Genomic DNA, 15,729 nt, shown 5'->3' on the forward strand with positions numbered 1-15,729 from the left:
AGAGATAGCTCAGTAGTTAAGAGAGCACTTGCTGTTCTTGCAGAGGATCCAAAATTGATTCCCAGCACCCACATTGGATGGCTCATTACTATCCCTCCAGAGGATCCTGCTCTAGGAGATCTGGTAGAGAGGGGTTAGAACTCTCCCATGGTCACCATTCAATATGTCAGCACTTTTTTTCTTTTAAATGAACAGATCCCATGAGTTGTGAAAATCTGTGTTTTCTTAATCTGGCTAGAGGTTATGCATTTGGCAACCCCCCTTGTCGGTATCCACACATGAGAAACGGACACTTGTGTTCATACAAAGGCTTGCATGAGGACGCTCACATCAGCCCTAGTCACAAAAGCCAAGTGGATGCTGCCCAGATGCCTGCCGACAATGCTGGCTATAAGCCAAGTGTGGACTATTACACTGGCCATAAAAAGGAAAGGTAAACACAAGTTACCATACAGATGACTCTCAAAGACACTGTGCAGTAAGAAGCCAGACACACCCCAGGAGGTGTGATTTCTATGAACTACCAGGACAGGCAAAGCTGGGCCCCTGAAGCCCAGCAGAACAGAGCCATCAATCAAGTTGGGGATTTTCCTCAGGCCCTAGGATGGTTAATATTGACTGTCAACAGTCTAGGATCACCTAGGAGACACCTAGACAACCATAGGCATGTCTAGATTAGGTTGATTGAACAGGGATTAAGGCACTGGGCAAGCCCATCAGTCCGGGAACAGTACCTGGCTGGAGGAGGGGTGATACCACTAGTGTCTGCCAGAATTTGGGGTGTTGGACAGGGTTAGGGGAGCAGGGAGCTTGTGAGTCAGAACTGATCCACCTGAGTTAGTCACCCCTCCCCCCACTAGCCACCAGGAAAAGAGCACTATATGCCCAAGCTATGGCTGATCCCCAGAGTCAGTTCCTCAGCAAGAACATGGCAAGGGCCACCTGGCCAGCACACTTTTCACTAGGGCTCCAGGGGGGCCCATTTGTCATCTACCCTAATCAAGTCTTCACCAGCAGAACCAGGTTCTGAGCCAGACTGGCAGGCAGTGTGAGGAAGGACCTCTGGCTGGCTGTGCCCTCCACCCAGGAGAATCCCACAGCCCCAGCTCAGGGCCTCTGTTTCCCCTTTTACTCCTGGATCTAGTTCTTAGAGAAGCCAACCTGCATCTCTGCAGGCTAGAGGCTGAGTCTCCAAGGTCTCCCTGGCTAAAGCAGAACTCGGGCTGGCCCCAGCTTCAAAGCAAAGTCACCTCTGTGTCCTCTCCAGCTCCCTAGAGGCTGTCTGCATTCCCTTGCTCATGATATGTTCCATGATTAAGATTGACTTTCATCTTGATAGGCCCTAAGATCACCTAGGAGATGAGCTCTGGACAGGTCTGTGAAGAATGTCTGGACCTAGTTAACTGAGGTGGAAAGACCCAGCCTGAACGTGGGCAGCATCATCCCATTGGGGAGTGGGGGTCATGGCCTGGATACAAAGGAGAAGGCGAGCCGGGCAGCAGCATCCCATGGGCTAGGGTCTTCAACTGCATCAAAAGGCGAAAGCAAGCTGGGCACTTGCGTTCACCTCTCTCTGCTTCCTGACTGAGGGTGCCACATGACCAGCTGTCTCCCGCTCCTGCTGACCGGTCTTTTTCACTATGATGGACTGTGTGCTCAAATGAAGAGCCAAAGTAAACCCCTTTGTCCTGCCTGGTTTTGTGTGTCAACTTGACACAAGCTGGAGTCATCAGAGAGGAAGGGGCCTCTGTGGAGGAAACGCCTCCAAGAGATCCAGCTGTAAGGTATCAATGGGGGAGGGTCCAGCCCATGGACCCATCTCTGGGCTGGTGGCCCTGGGTTCTAGAAGAAAGCAGGCTGAGCACATGAGGGGAAGCAAGCCAGTAAGCAGCGCCATGTCCCTGTGGTCACATGTGGGAGTCTAGGCAGGTTAGACCAGGATTTATCCAACCTCAGCTTTGAGATGTGAATCTAGAACCATCTCTTCCTGTAGCTGTCCCTGGCATCCTTTCCTGGCCTCCCTCTGTAGACTATCTTAGCTATGGACTACATTTCTCAGACTCCTTTGCAATTAGGCAGGAGCGTATCATGGTGATCGGCTGCTTGCTTTGAGTAGAAGCCCTTTTCCTCCCTCTTGCTGTCTAGGATGTACATGTGATGGCAGGAGCTAGAGCAGCTACTTTGGATCCAAAGATGAAAGCCAGGGCAGAAGCATTTAGGCAACCCTGCCTGGCACCTGTCTTGCTCAAACCAGTTTGTTAGGGCGTCTCTTTGTCACGTGGACCAACGCTGTGCCATAATTCAGACACATGGAGCTAGGGGTTTCTGCCTCAATTCCTGTCTGAACTTGTGGGAACTGCAGCTTGAGGCCACTGCCCAGGGCAGGCTTTTTGCTCATCAGCCCCTGGGAGGAGCCACCTCATGCCAGCCCAAACCTTCTGTACCAGAGTTTGGGCTCCAGCAGGACCCCTGGTCCCTGAGCCACCTCCTACTCCAGCCTCTGGGTGGCCTGCCCTTCAGGCTGGAGCTTTGTCATCTGTCCTGCCCACCCCACACCCCCAGGCTAGCCTGTGCTTCTTGTGCAAACCTGTCCATCCCCTGAACTGTGTGCACCCAAATCCTTGCTTCAGGCTCTGCTTCTGGGGAACTCATATTGCCACCCCACTGAGCTGCTCCTGACTCCTCAGGGAAGTGACTGTGGTGTTGCAGTGTCCCTGTTCTGAGGTTGGTCCAGTCCTGTGCTCAATCCTGACCCTGAGTTAGAGCAATCCATGACAGCCCAGGTACCTCCCCAACACTTAGCTCACACTGCTGTTCTGCCCTGGCCCTGGCCCCCTCCAGCTCTCGCAGTGGCCAAGGTCATGGCTAGGGTGAGCAACTGTGTCCTCAGGTGTACTGCTGGGAATCCCAGGCTGGGTGCCCACTCCCTGCCCAACTCCAGGCCCTTCCAAAGCCTGGTCAGCATCTTGGTGCTGGCTCAGTTCGCCTGCCTGGCCTGGCTTCCAGAGGGTCTGGCGTTGCTTGGTTTGGAACCCAGGCACTGATCCTGGACGCGGATCCTTGCCTGCACTTGCCCCAATGGCTTTGCCTGGCTCTCTCAGTACTGACCTCAGATCACTTTCTTGGCCTCCAGCTCCAACTTCTTCCTCTTATTGCCATGGTGCCCTGACGAGGTAATGGACTTACCAGGGCAGCTTAGCACCCGGCCCTGAGTTCAGATCTGACAGTGGCCAGAGCTCAGTCAGCCAGGCTCAGGCCAATGTGAACTTCCCTGGCCAGCTGGCCTGGCCCTTGGCTGCTCCCCGCCAAGCTCAGAGGTACTTTTTTCAGAGCCCACAGCGATGGTGGCTGTTAGCATTTGCATCCCAGAGCTCTTGAGGGGTGCAAGGCAGATGACCCCATCTTATTGCCAACATGTAAGGCCCACAGACCACCCTGGCCACCAGGAGAAGACATGTGGCTGGCTGCCTCAGGCTGACCTGCTCTCTCAGCACTGGCTCTGGGGGGTATGCCTTCCAGAAACCTCACTTCCTGTGCCTGAATTTCACCCTGCTCCAGTCCTGACTCATGAAAGGTCCTTTGGCCAGTAACCTCATAGAACTAATAGAAGACTTTTGGGGGGAGTAGGGGATACATGGTGGGCTGTGAGAAAAAGCAGTCCCTCATCTGTGTATGTGTGGGTACACACACATGTATACCTCTGTGTGTGAAAGCCAGAGGTCAAGCTTAGGTATTGTGCCTCAGACACCACTACCTCCCTTTTTTTGAGAGAGAGAAGTGTTCTCACTAGCCTAGAACTTGCCAACTAGGCTCGGCTGGCTGCCAACCCAAGGGGCCCTCCTGCCTCTGCCCTCCCATTACTGGGATTACAGGTGTGGGCTACCATGCCCGGATCTTTGTGTGGGTACTGAGGAATCAAATTCAGACCCTCGTGCTTGCATGGCAAATACCTTATGGACGGCTCTGACCATCTCCTCAGCCCCCAAAGCCATTTTTCTTACAGGAGAATCTCAGTTTTCAGACCTTCAACCTTGCTCATAACCTTGATTATATGAAGCCCATCCCCCCATCCCCTGCCTTTCAAGATAGTCTTATGTAGCACAGGCTGGCCTTGAACCCACTATATAGCCAAGAATGGCCTTGAACTCCTGATCCTCCTACCATTGCCCCCAGTGGAACATGGCAGGAGGCACGTTCCACATGGCCTGGTCCCTTCTCTGTCTAAGGTTCATCTGTAAGTGTCACTATCCATACCCCTTGACCCCACCCTTTATGTGAGTGTCCCCTGCCCTGCAGAGTTTCCAGTTTAGTGGAACCCATAATTGCTGCCGTGTGTAAGTGCTTATGATATGTGGAGCCTAATCTCAGCTGATACCTCACCCCTATGAGTTGAGCTGATGACTGTCCTCACTTACAGAGAGGGTACAGAGCTCAGAGAGATTGAGCCATTGTCCCAAGTATGCACAGCAGGGGCTGTTATAGCTCTTTCACGGAGGACAGAGGTGTCCTGGTGACTCATTCAGGAATGTCTGTCTGCCTGCCTGTGGGTTTTGTTTTTCCAAATGAGAACCAGTTGTTGTTGTTTTGGTTTGGGCTAGGTGCTGGTGACCTCTTGGGATAGGAAGACAGGGCCTTTCCAGGGTGTACGGAAATGTTTACCCCATGTTTCTCAAATGTGCTCACAGGAAATAAAACATATAGAATAACGTTAGAGAGACTGGCTGGGTTTAACCCCCCAAATTGCTTCCAGCCCTTTGGAAAACATTTTTTCCTTTCTTTCCCCCTCATGTTTGTTTATTTCAACATTTTTTTCCTCTTGTGCAAAATTTCCCGACATGGTTTTGCAAGGCTTTTGACTGGGGCTCATGACTCGACTCTGTGTTCATAAGGGCTCACCATGTAGCATCACCCAGGGGTAGGATGCACCATCTCACAGGTCCTGGGGCCCAGCCTCAGTGTCTATAGTCATCTGTCACCCTCGGCCCCACAACCCTCCCTGACAAGGTTCCTAAGCCAGCCTTTCAGGATCAGGGTGTCCCTTGATCTGTGGGCCCATCTCTGCTCTCAAGGAAATCCTGGACATGTGGATTCCTGGGTTCCCATTGTAGGGGACCTGGTGTGACTTCACTGCAAACCATTCCCCCAGTGGTGTCAGCCTCCAGCAATCCTCCATCACCAGATCAGACCATTGAATGGCCCTGTCAAGCCAGCTGCAAAGCTTAGAAGGTTCTGGAACATCAGAGGAGCCTCTGAAGCTGCGTCAATGACCCTCAGTGCCGTGCCACCTTCAGCAAATGGATGTCACTTATTTCAACATCTTTGTCCCTGAAACATTAAGAGCACACTGCAGGAAGCAGGGGCACTCCATCGAGTGCATGTCTCCAAACATGTGCACTCCAGGTGAGACCCAGAGAGCAATTTTTTCCTGGGTTCCCTCTTGGCCACCCAAGAGTACAAATTTCTTCCCCAGTTTCTGCTGAACACCAGGCAGGGATAACAGAAAGTCAGACAAATACATCCTTGCCTGCCCAGAGCCAGCATCAGTCATACAGACAGAGTCAGACAATGGTCATAAAAGTAGGTGGTACTCAAGTACGTTAGGGGAAAGAGAGCCCATCCAGCTCCCACCGCGGAAGAGACGAGCAGGCTGGGGGCCTGGGAGGCAGCACCAGGTGGGTTTTCCTGGGGAAGGCAGCCAGGGTGGTCAGATCTCATTTGGACACGAGGACCCGGTCAGACGGAACAGTGCACAGGTGAAGTAGGGCTCACACTTGCCTGATGGTTGGGGAGCCCACTAAAGCTGGGACTGTGGGCGCTAGCACAGATGCCCAAATGTTGAAGACCAGTTGGAAGTGGATGAGCAGGAAGTGGCAAAGCTTCGTCAGGGGAATCTTCATCATGGTGGTTTAACTGACGCCCAGGAAGCCCACACGAGGCTGACCCAGTTTGGGAAGAGGATGGACATTTCTGGGAAATCTGAGGGTGTCAGGGCACCCATAATCCCAGAAAGCTAGAACAGAGTTACAGACAAAAACAGCAGCCCAGGGAGGGTTCCAGGTGGGAAGGGGCAAGCCCAGATCTGGGAAGGCAACTCACAGAAGGTTCCAGTTCATCAACAGTATTCAACTTTTTCATGGGGTGAACATGTTGGCAGCATTCAGGAGATCTCTGTGGACCCCTCATGCTTTCTCTGACTCTGGGGCACCCCCTTCCCTTTAGGTGTGAGGAATCTGCCCTACCTAGTCTGAAATTGGCCAGATTCTAGCCCCAAAGGGACCAATAGTGGATCCTAGAGACTTGAAGAGGCTTGGCATGCGGCCCACCCCAGTGCATCAGGGAACACAGCCCCCTGATCCTTGTATTCCAAATGCATGGGTCCCAGTAGGCATACCCCTACCACATATAGGCTGTGCTAAAACTCTGCTTACAGACACGCTGGCTCAGTCCTGGGAAGGAGGTGGAGAGGCTGGGAAGTGTCACACACCCCCTTATGACTCATGTGGTGAAGACAACTCACATGAGCAGCACCCCCATTCCAGGGAGGCACCAACTCCCCAGCCCAACACACAGACAGCTCATCTCTCCTTTCAGAAGCTTCTGGAAGCCTTTGTACTTCTGACCCTACCATGCACTACCAACAAATAAACACATTAGCAATGGAGGGGTGAGCTCATCAGAGCATGCGTAAAACTACACATCAACAAGTTTTCAAACAATAGGATATTTTTAGACTCAAAGTGTCTCCACACCAATCATTTCTTATTTACAAAGAGAGGAATTGGAACTCATCAGTAGACAGACACGGCTGCCCCAGGGTCCATCAGGGAGCACACTAGGTCCTAGGAGAAACCCACACTATCTGATGCCTCATAAAATGCCTTAGGAGGACACCATGATACTGATGCCTAAGTCAATCTCAGCTTGAAGGCTGGGTGCGATGGCACACGCCTTTAATCCCAGCAATTGAAAGGCAGAGGCAAGGGGATCTCTGTGAAACTGAGGCCAACCTGGTCTACATAGTGAGTTCCAGGACAGCCAGGGCTACACAGAGAAACACTGTCTCGAAAAACAAAACAAAAACAACAACAAAAAGCTCAGCTTGATACATTTCCATCAGAAAGCAAGCTGCAGAATGCCTGTTGAAATGCTCAAAAAGGTCAGTACCCCAAAATCCAAAGAGGGGAAATGGTAGACCATGGAGATGATTTAGTGGGGTAAGGTGCTTGCTGTGAAGGCTGGTGGCTTGGGTTTGATTCCAGGGCCTGTGAAGTGGATAGGGGAACTGAATGACTTCAAAAATTTTCCCTCTAACCTCTACAAGCATGCCCATAGACACACACACACATATAAATGAATGTAAAAAAAAAAATTCAATGAAAATCATTTCCGAAAAGAGAAGGCGAGGGCCATGTGGTAACTAAATACAGTGTGTTGCCTAGAACCACAAGGCTTTGGTAATGGAACTAACTGTAGCAGTGTTGACGCCCCCAGTTGGTCATTAAGCTGGGGTTATGAGAGCATCTCCCTCCTAGGAAGTGCTTTCAGAAGTGTCCATGGGGAAGAGGGTGGTGAATGGCTACAAACTGCCATCAAGTGGCCTGAGAAATACAATTGTACGTGTACATGTATGTGTACGTATGGTGAAAGGAGTGTGGATGATGATGCAGAGGGGTCACAACCTAAACCTTCAGTGAGTCTGCATCGTGCAACTGAGCAGAGCCCACGGGTCAGTTCTACACATTTTCCATGAGTTTGAAATTTATCTGCTGTGTAGCTTTTTTCTCCAAAGGGAAATGTTCCTTCCTCCAGGGAGCATGGCGGCACCTGAGACTCAATGAAAGCTCAGAAAGTTCACAGACGTCTGAGGCTCCTCCCCATGCTTATGTGAGCAAGAAGCAGCTGCTGGAGGACACTCTTGGGTGGAGCCCCCAGTGAATTGCTCAGGGCCCCCCAGGACGTGGTTTGGAAGCATTACCCATGCTGGACTTCTCAATGAGGCAGCTGGCTGAGTCACTTGAGCTCCTGTGAGTGACCCCGAAAAGCTCGCTGGTCTACCGGCTTGGACTCGGGCAGATCTGTTGATGTTGCCGTTTCTGGGGTGGGTGGGTGTTTGCTCTCATCTTCCCAGGAAAAGTCACATGATACCTAAATATAAAGCTGCTTTTGGGGTTGAACCTGAAATGTATCCCAACCATGTTCTGAGAGCTGGGTCCCCAGGTGGTGACATGATTTGGAGAGGTGGTGGAACCCTTGGAGGCAAGTGTACCTGGAAGAAGTGAGTCAGGGGACAGGCCTGTGAGAGCATGTCACCCCGCCTGCTTCCTGTTCCCTCTACCTCCTGGTCAATGTGATGTGAATAGCCTCACTGTGACTCCCATAGCCAGGATCCAAGCACGTTTTTCCACCGTGATGGTCGGGAGCCCTCGGAATCGTGAGTCAAAACCTTCCTTCCCTTGAGTGTATCAGGCACTGTGATCACAGAGATGAAAAGAAAAAAATGAATTAATGTAGTTACCAAAAAAGGGAGGAAGGAAGGAAGGAAGGAAGGAAGGAAGGAAGGAAGGAAGGAAGGAAGGAAGAAAGGAAGGAAGGAAGGAAGGGAGGAAGGAAGGAAGAGTCCTGCTGCCTGCTGGCCTGGAAAAGGTCCGGAAGCTTTTTTGGCCCAACATTGCTGCAGCTCTGTTTTCCTGCACCTCTCTTTGGGTCAGACCATGTGCAGCCCAGAGTCACTGGCCGGAGACCCGGGCTTCTCTTCAAGAGCTGTGTCTTCTTCACCAAGCGGACTGAAATTCCACTTGGGAAGACATTGTCCATCCTGGAACAGACCAGATCAGATTCCTGCCTGCTGCTCACTCAGCTGCGGCCTGGGTCCAGTGTACCCTCCATCCCACACATCTGTCAAAATGAATCCTGGTCCCACTGGCCCATCTTAGCTGCCTTTGGCCCTCTTGCCATCTGTAAGCAATCTACCACCTGCCACTCAGCTCTCATTAACAAGAGGCAATCGGGAGGCCAGGCTGCAAGCCAGAGCCTGGGAGGGACCTTCCGGAATGGCCGGGCTCGGGCACAGGCATTTACTTTGTCTTCATTACACTCTAATTCCACTTTACCCACCTTGGCCAGAAAGGTATGTGGCTAACGAGATGCCGTGATGGCCCCCAGCCCACCTGTGCACCACAGGGCCTCTGTGCCAGGCGTGGGTGTGGAACCATGCCATCTCATTCATCTGCAGCCCAGCAGGCCTAGCAGGCCAGACCTATGCTCCTGTGACATTTACCAAAGGGAAATGGACACCACAGGCTTGTCCGGCGCTGTGCTGACAGAGGCAGCCAGGTGTTTTCTTCTTCCTGCTGCTGTCAGGGTCAACTTATGAAGACACTTTTCTTTCTTTTTCTTCTTTTTGTGGCCTCGGCATGGGACTGCAGAGCTCGCACATGCTACACACATGGTCCACCCTTGATGTAATTGCTCTCCTCAGAAGCATTCAGAGTGGGTAATACAGACACCACAGACATCAAACACCACAGAGATGTCCACAGGTGCCCAGCACCTGTGATATAACTGCTGAGACCCTTGTCAGATAGGGAGGACCAGGGCAGAGTCCCTGTTAACTGCCTCAGAATTCAGGGACGGAAATGTGACACTCAGTACCCAGCCTGAAGCCAGTGATACTGGGGTGGGGATGCTGAGGTTGGGATGCTAAGGTGGGGATGCTGAGTTGGGGATACTGAGGTTGGGATGCTGAGGTTGAGATGTTGAGATGGGGATGCTGAAGAAGGGATGCTGAGTTGGGGATACTGAGGTTGGGATTCTGAGATGGGGATGCTGAGGTTGGGATGCTAAGGTGAGGATGTTGAAGTGGGGATGCTGAGTTGGGGATACTGAGGTTGGGATGCTGAGGTTGAGATGTTGAGATGGGGATGCTGAGGTGGGGATGTTGAGGTTGGGATGCTAAAGTTGGGATGCTGAGGTTGAGATGCTGAGGTGGGGATATTGAAGTGGGGATGCTGAGTCTAAGATGCTGAGGTGGGGATATTGAAGTGGGGATGCAGAGTCTAAGATGCTGAGGTGGGGATATTGAAGTGGGGATGCTGAGGCTGAGATGATGAGGTGGGGATATTGAAGTGGGGATACTGAGGCTGAGATGATGAGGTGGGGATATTGAAGTGGGGATACTGAGGCTGAGATGCTGAGGTGGGGATGCTGAGATGGGAATGCCATAGTAGGGATGTTTGCTATGAGCCATAGGAATATGAAGCAGAAATTCAGCTGTATATGGTAAAGCTATATCTGGAAGAATCAAGGAATTCTTCCAGAGAAACCTAAATCTCAAGGAGTACTTGATGTTATTTGGCTTTTAGTATATCAGCTGTTTCCTGCTATCAATTTCATGTGCACTCTTATACTAACAATGTATTTATCTGAAATACCTCTCAAGCATTCAAGACAAATGGCAGACCAACTGCTAATCTCCTGAATTAAGGTAAACACCCTTAAGGAGACATCGCCTGTCCCCTAGGCCTAGGAGACAGGCGGACCTAGGTGCATAGCTTTGTTTCTTGTGCAATGAAGCTCAGAGCCTCCTTTCTCTCACAGCCCAAATGGTGTTCCAGAGCAATTGACTCAGAACAAAAGGGCTCTTTGCATCCCCGGTGCAGGTAGCTATGAGGCAGGTTTCCTAGCTCCCAGCAGAAGTGGGGATGCTGAGATGAGGATGCTGAGGTGGGGATGTGAGGTGGGGATGCTGAGGTGGGGATGCTGAGGTGGGGATGTGAGATGCTGAGATAAAGGATTCTGACATGGAGATGTGGATACTGGGGATGCTTAGATGGAGGATGCTCACATGGGGATGTAGGAATAGAGAATTCTGAGTGGTCCAGTGTCACTGAGGTCAGTGCAGACCATGTCTTGTCTTCAACCAGGTTTTTATCCTACCATCTTCCACAAAGGAGTGCACATACAGTGAAGAGAACAAATGGAAAGAACTTTATTGTCAATTCGGGATGAACAACCTTAACTGGAGGAAACGATTTGAAACAGATTGCCCATTTTAGACTTGGCTAAAACAATGAACTCTCAGTAGCAGTAGGAAGTGCTATAGCTGCAGAAATGCAACAGCTAAGGTCGCAATAGTTGCAACAACCAAAAACAGAAAAGGGGGGCACCTCATAAAATTAGATCTGCCTCTGGGGAGAGGCACCCAGCTGTGGAGGCATGGGAATAGGGGAGGCAGACTTCTTAGCCTCAGGAAACAAGGACTAACCTGGGCTACTTGGGACCTGCATCTGGAATGACCCTCACCCCCAACACTTTTCACTGTTAGCCCATGCTTTCCCTCCGAGGGCCAGTCACGCTCCTGCGGCTGTTCCTAGCCAGGAATCTCCTGCTTCAGGTCTGGGGACTCTGTTCCATGACCCCAGCACACCTTTCCCTGGCCTCTCTCTTCACTGTACATCTCCTCACCCCTGGCCCTATTCAAATGCTGCACTGAGGCCACCAAGGCACCTAGCTGGGGGCGGGCATACCCATTGCCCTTCCTCCATTGCCTTGGCTAGGCCCCTGCTTCCTACAACTTCATAATACAATGTGCATGAGGGGCTTTCTCCAAACCCTTCAATAATCCATTTGTACTTTTTTTTTTGGAGCTGAGGATCGAACCCAGGGCCTTGTGCTTGCTAGGCAAGCACTCTACCACTGAGTTAAATCCCCAACCCCTGTACTTGTTAATTCAGTATAGTAAATGGTCAGTTGATGTAATTAAGTTATTAAATTCTTAGTTTAATGGAAATTATATTTGATACAAGTCAGTATCATCTTGTGCTGGTAGAAACACACCTGCAGTCCAGCACTGGGAGGTGGAGGCCGGAGGTCAGGAGTTCAAGGCCAGCCTTAGTTACATGAGGGCTCAAAGCAAACAAACAAACAAAACATCTAAACATTAATCAAAATTTTCTTCTTAATGAATATTTAACAGTGATTTCCACCAATCACAGACACGGTGTCAAGCACAGTGGGAGCCCAAACCTACACAGTGAGTGGCTGGCAAGCTCTGTCCCTTGACTTCTGTGGGCCCAACCCTAGCCAGTGTTACACCAGCCCTGGTGGCTGTCTCTAGGCCAGGATATCCCCACAGCAGCCCTATTCAGCCCAGGCTCCTGGGACCCAGACCTCATTATTCCTGCCTCAGGCAGTAAGTGGGGCATCTCTTGGGAACATCCCCAAACTTGCCCACTCCCTGTGGCTGAGACGGTGAAGATCTGTCCTGTGTTCCTCTCCAGGCTGGGGACAGGCCAGCAGAGGACATGACACCTGGATGTGACTTCACTGGGGGTGTTTTGAGAGACACCCTTTGGGTTGATGTTTAAAGTAGCACCTAAAGGAAACCTGGTGTCCTGTGGGTGAGGGACACTCTGCAAGAGTGCCATGGCTGTGAAAGCCAGTGTTGCTGTGACACAGAACGTGGAGGGACCCGAGGACTGTGGCAGTGGTTCCCAGCCTTCCTGACACTGCAGCCCTTTAATACAGTTCCTCACATTGTGATGACCCCCAGCCATGAAATTACTTTGTTGCTTCCTCATAACTGTAGCTTTGCTGCTATGAATTGTAATGTAAATATCTGATATGTAGGCTATCTGCTATGTGACCCCAAAGGGGTTGTAACCCACAAATTGAGAACTGCTGGACAATGAGTTAGCATTTTTAAATTTCTACTTCCCCTTCTGGCCCCCCCCCCCCCCGCAAGCCAGGGAAGGTTCCCCCAAGGGCTGAGGCAATGTTGTTTTGAGCCATGACCTCTGGTGGCTGTGTGTGGCAGGGCACTGAGGGCAGTAGTGGGCAACAGGAAGGTGGCCTGAAAGGGCACTGACTGGCCTTCACTGCTGCAGTCCTGACAGATGCTGTCCCAGGGGTGCCAGGTGAACACAGCTCTGAGGTCTAGACTCCCCACAAAGGCGATACCCGTGCCTTACCTGCAGGAGATGTCTGGGATGGCCTGCACCGACCTAGTCTCTGGACAGCCTGGTACAATGCCCAGCTGCTCTGAGCATTCCCAGACAGATCTGGCTGAGGGGTAGTTTTTGTTTTTGTTTTTTTTTCCCCTTGGGCCTGCCCTCTGAAGTTGAGCAAGGGATGAGTGGAATGTGGTTACCTTCCCAAGCCTTTCTGTGGGTGGGTTATGAACCTCAGACTTCAGACACATATGTGCATGGTTTATGTCCAGACAGACAGATTGAAAAAACCTTATAGGAGGATGATCAACCAGTCAGCCTGCTGCTCAGGCATCCCAGGCCCCACTGGCCCTCTCTCTTACAGGGAAGCCTGGCTCTGTCTGAGGTCACAAATGCTTATCGCTTTCTTGGGAGAGGCATTAGTCACACTTCGGCATGCCCTCAAAGCTGAGCTTCAAGCAAAAGATCTCTATCTGCTGCCCTGCTGCACCGAAGACCTGGAGCCAGTCAGACCTTCTGGAAAGTGAGGCAAGGCGGTTTGGATGTAGATGCAAGACCCAGTTCCTCCGAGGCCAGGACCTGGTCCCCTCCCGTCTCCTACCCCCAGTTTCTTCCTGTGGTGACTGAGAGACTTCATGACCCGTCTCCATGTACCCTCTAGGAATACAAAATGAATGCACACATCCCCATGCACAAGGATCCAGCTCTGAACCCAGCTGTAAATGGCCATTTTCTGGGTGAGTTGATGTCAGACAGACATGCTGATACTGGCTAGTGAGACAAACAGGCTGTCACCACCCAGCACTCTTAACGACGGATGTTCTGGAGGCTGAGAACTGCTGGACAGGGTGACAGGCTAGACTCTTTCCCAAGCTGACCCCTATGGCCCAAGGCCAGGGTCAAGTCACCCCACTTACCCAGCAGGACCCCCCAAGTGCCTCTGTGTTTGACAGAAAAGCAAAGCAGAGAAAGACACACCCCACAAGAAAGCCATGCTCCCGGGGGATGGGGGGCCTAGAACTGCCTGGAGTTAGAAGGTCTGGCAGGTGAGGAAAGGGAGAGGCGAGGCCTGTGGAAATTTCCCAGGACAGTGTGCTGGGAAGCAGGGGTTTGGCAGGCCGGCTGGTTTCCTCGGCTGCACAAGGTTTCTTTGAATAGAATCAGAAACAGCAGGAAGGCGGGAATGGCTAGGAACACATTGGTTTTGTTGGGATCCTCTCTGCTTCTAGAAGCTACTCCAGAGGCCAGAGGGAGTCAACCCTGTTTACCTGTGGTTAGCAGAGTGCTGCAGACCCCAGATGTCCACATCTTAACTCCCCAAACCTGGCCTTGCAGAATTAACTGGCCAAGGGGCTTCACACATGTGGTGAGGGAGGTGAGGAAGGAGCATCCCCCCACCATGCTTCTAGGTGAGTGTCATGAAACAACCAAGTCCTTCATGTGGGAGAGCCCTTTCCAGCTGTGGTCAGAGGGCTTGGGACTAAGAAAGTCAGAGAGAGGGAGGCAATTTAGCTGACTCGATGGTGATGGCAGAAGTCAGGGGCCCAGGAATATGGGTGCCTTGTGATCTGGGACAGGGATTAGGATGTGCAGAAATGGGTCCTGCCTACATCAGGAAGTCAGCCACTGCGTGATGAGCCGGAATGTGAACTGTGGTGGTGGGAAAGCATGGGCTTTCCCTGCAGCTGTGACAGCACACTCCTCCTCAACGCCCTGGTACAGGACCTGTGATGCCCCACGCCATCCTTGAGAACACCGAGTCTCTGGGAGATGAACTGATACATCCAGAGGGCCCAAGGAGGTGGGGACCCTCAGCCAACTGAACCACTGGGTTCCACTGCTCCGAGGTAAGGGGGTATGCAGTCCTGACCAGGCAGGGATGGGTGAATGAGAGTGCTGACCTAGAGTCAAGGCTCCTCTGTCCTGCCCTCTCGTCCCTTGTTCCAAACATTGCCTGAGCCTTGGAATGAGGGTGACTGTGGGTAATGTCAGCTTTCTGTTCCTATGACATGATGGCTGAGGAAAACAGTCCAAAGGAAGAAAGGTTTCTTTGGTCAGGAGTGATGGTCAGCACGCCTTTAATTCTAGTGCTTGGGAGGCAGTAGGTGGATCTCTGGGGTTGAGGCCAGTTTGGTCTACACAGTGAGTTCCAGGCCATCTAGGGATACCTGGTGAGACTCTGTCTCAAATAAATAAATAAAATTTATTTGGACCGCTGTTTCAGAGGGTTGGTCCCCAGCAGCATGATTGGAGTGTGTGAGGGAGCTAAGAATCACCCTTCAAGGCCGCTCAGGACACACAGTGGAAAGACTGGGGACAAGGTATGCCTTTTGGGGTACACCTCCCAGTGACTCACTTCTTCCAACCAAGACTTGATTAAAGTTAATGTGATCAGATTACAAGGTCCCAAGGGGTGAGTGTACTGAGGTGCTTCCCCAGAGCTCAGTCTGAAGGCTGCATTGAGGACCAAGCCTGCGGCACAGGAGCCCACGGGAGGCATTCCATAGGTAGTGACTATGTAACTGAGTGTCCTCTCCAGGCAATGACAATGTTTTGGAACTGGACAGAAGTCACACACTGTCATTATTTTCTTCTTTCTTTCTTTCTTTCTTTCTTTCTTTCTTTCTTTCTTTCTTTCTTTCTTTCTTTCTTTCTTTCATTCATTCACTCATTTATTTTGAGACAGGGTTTCTCTGTGTAGCCCTGGCTATCCTGGAACTCACTCCTAAGACCAGGCTGGCCTTGAACTCAGAGATGTACCTGCTTCTGCCTCCTGAGCGCT

The sequence above is a fragment of the Onychomys torridus genome, chromosome 5, assembly GCF_903995425.1.
Source record: "Onychomys torridus chromosome 5, mOncTor1.1, whole genome shotgun sequence".
Classification (NCBI taxonomy): domain Eukaryota; kingdom Metazoa; phylum Chordata; class Mammalia; order Rodentia; family Cricetidae; genus Onychomys; species Onychomys torridus.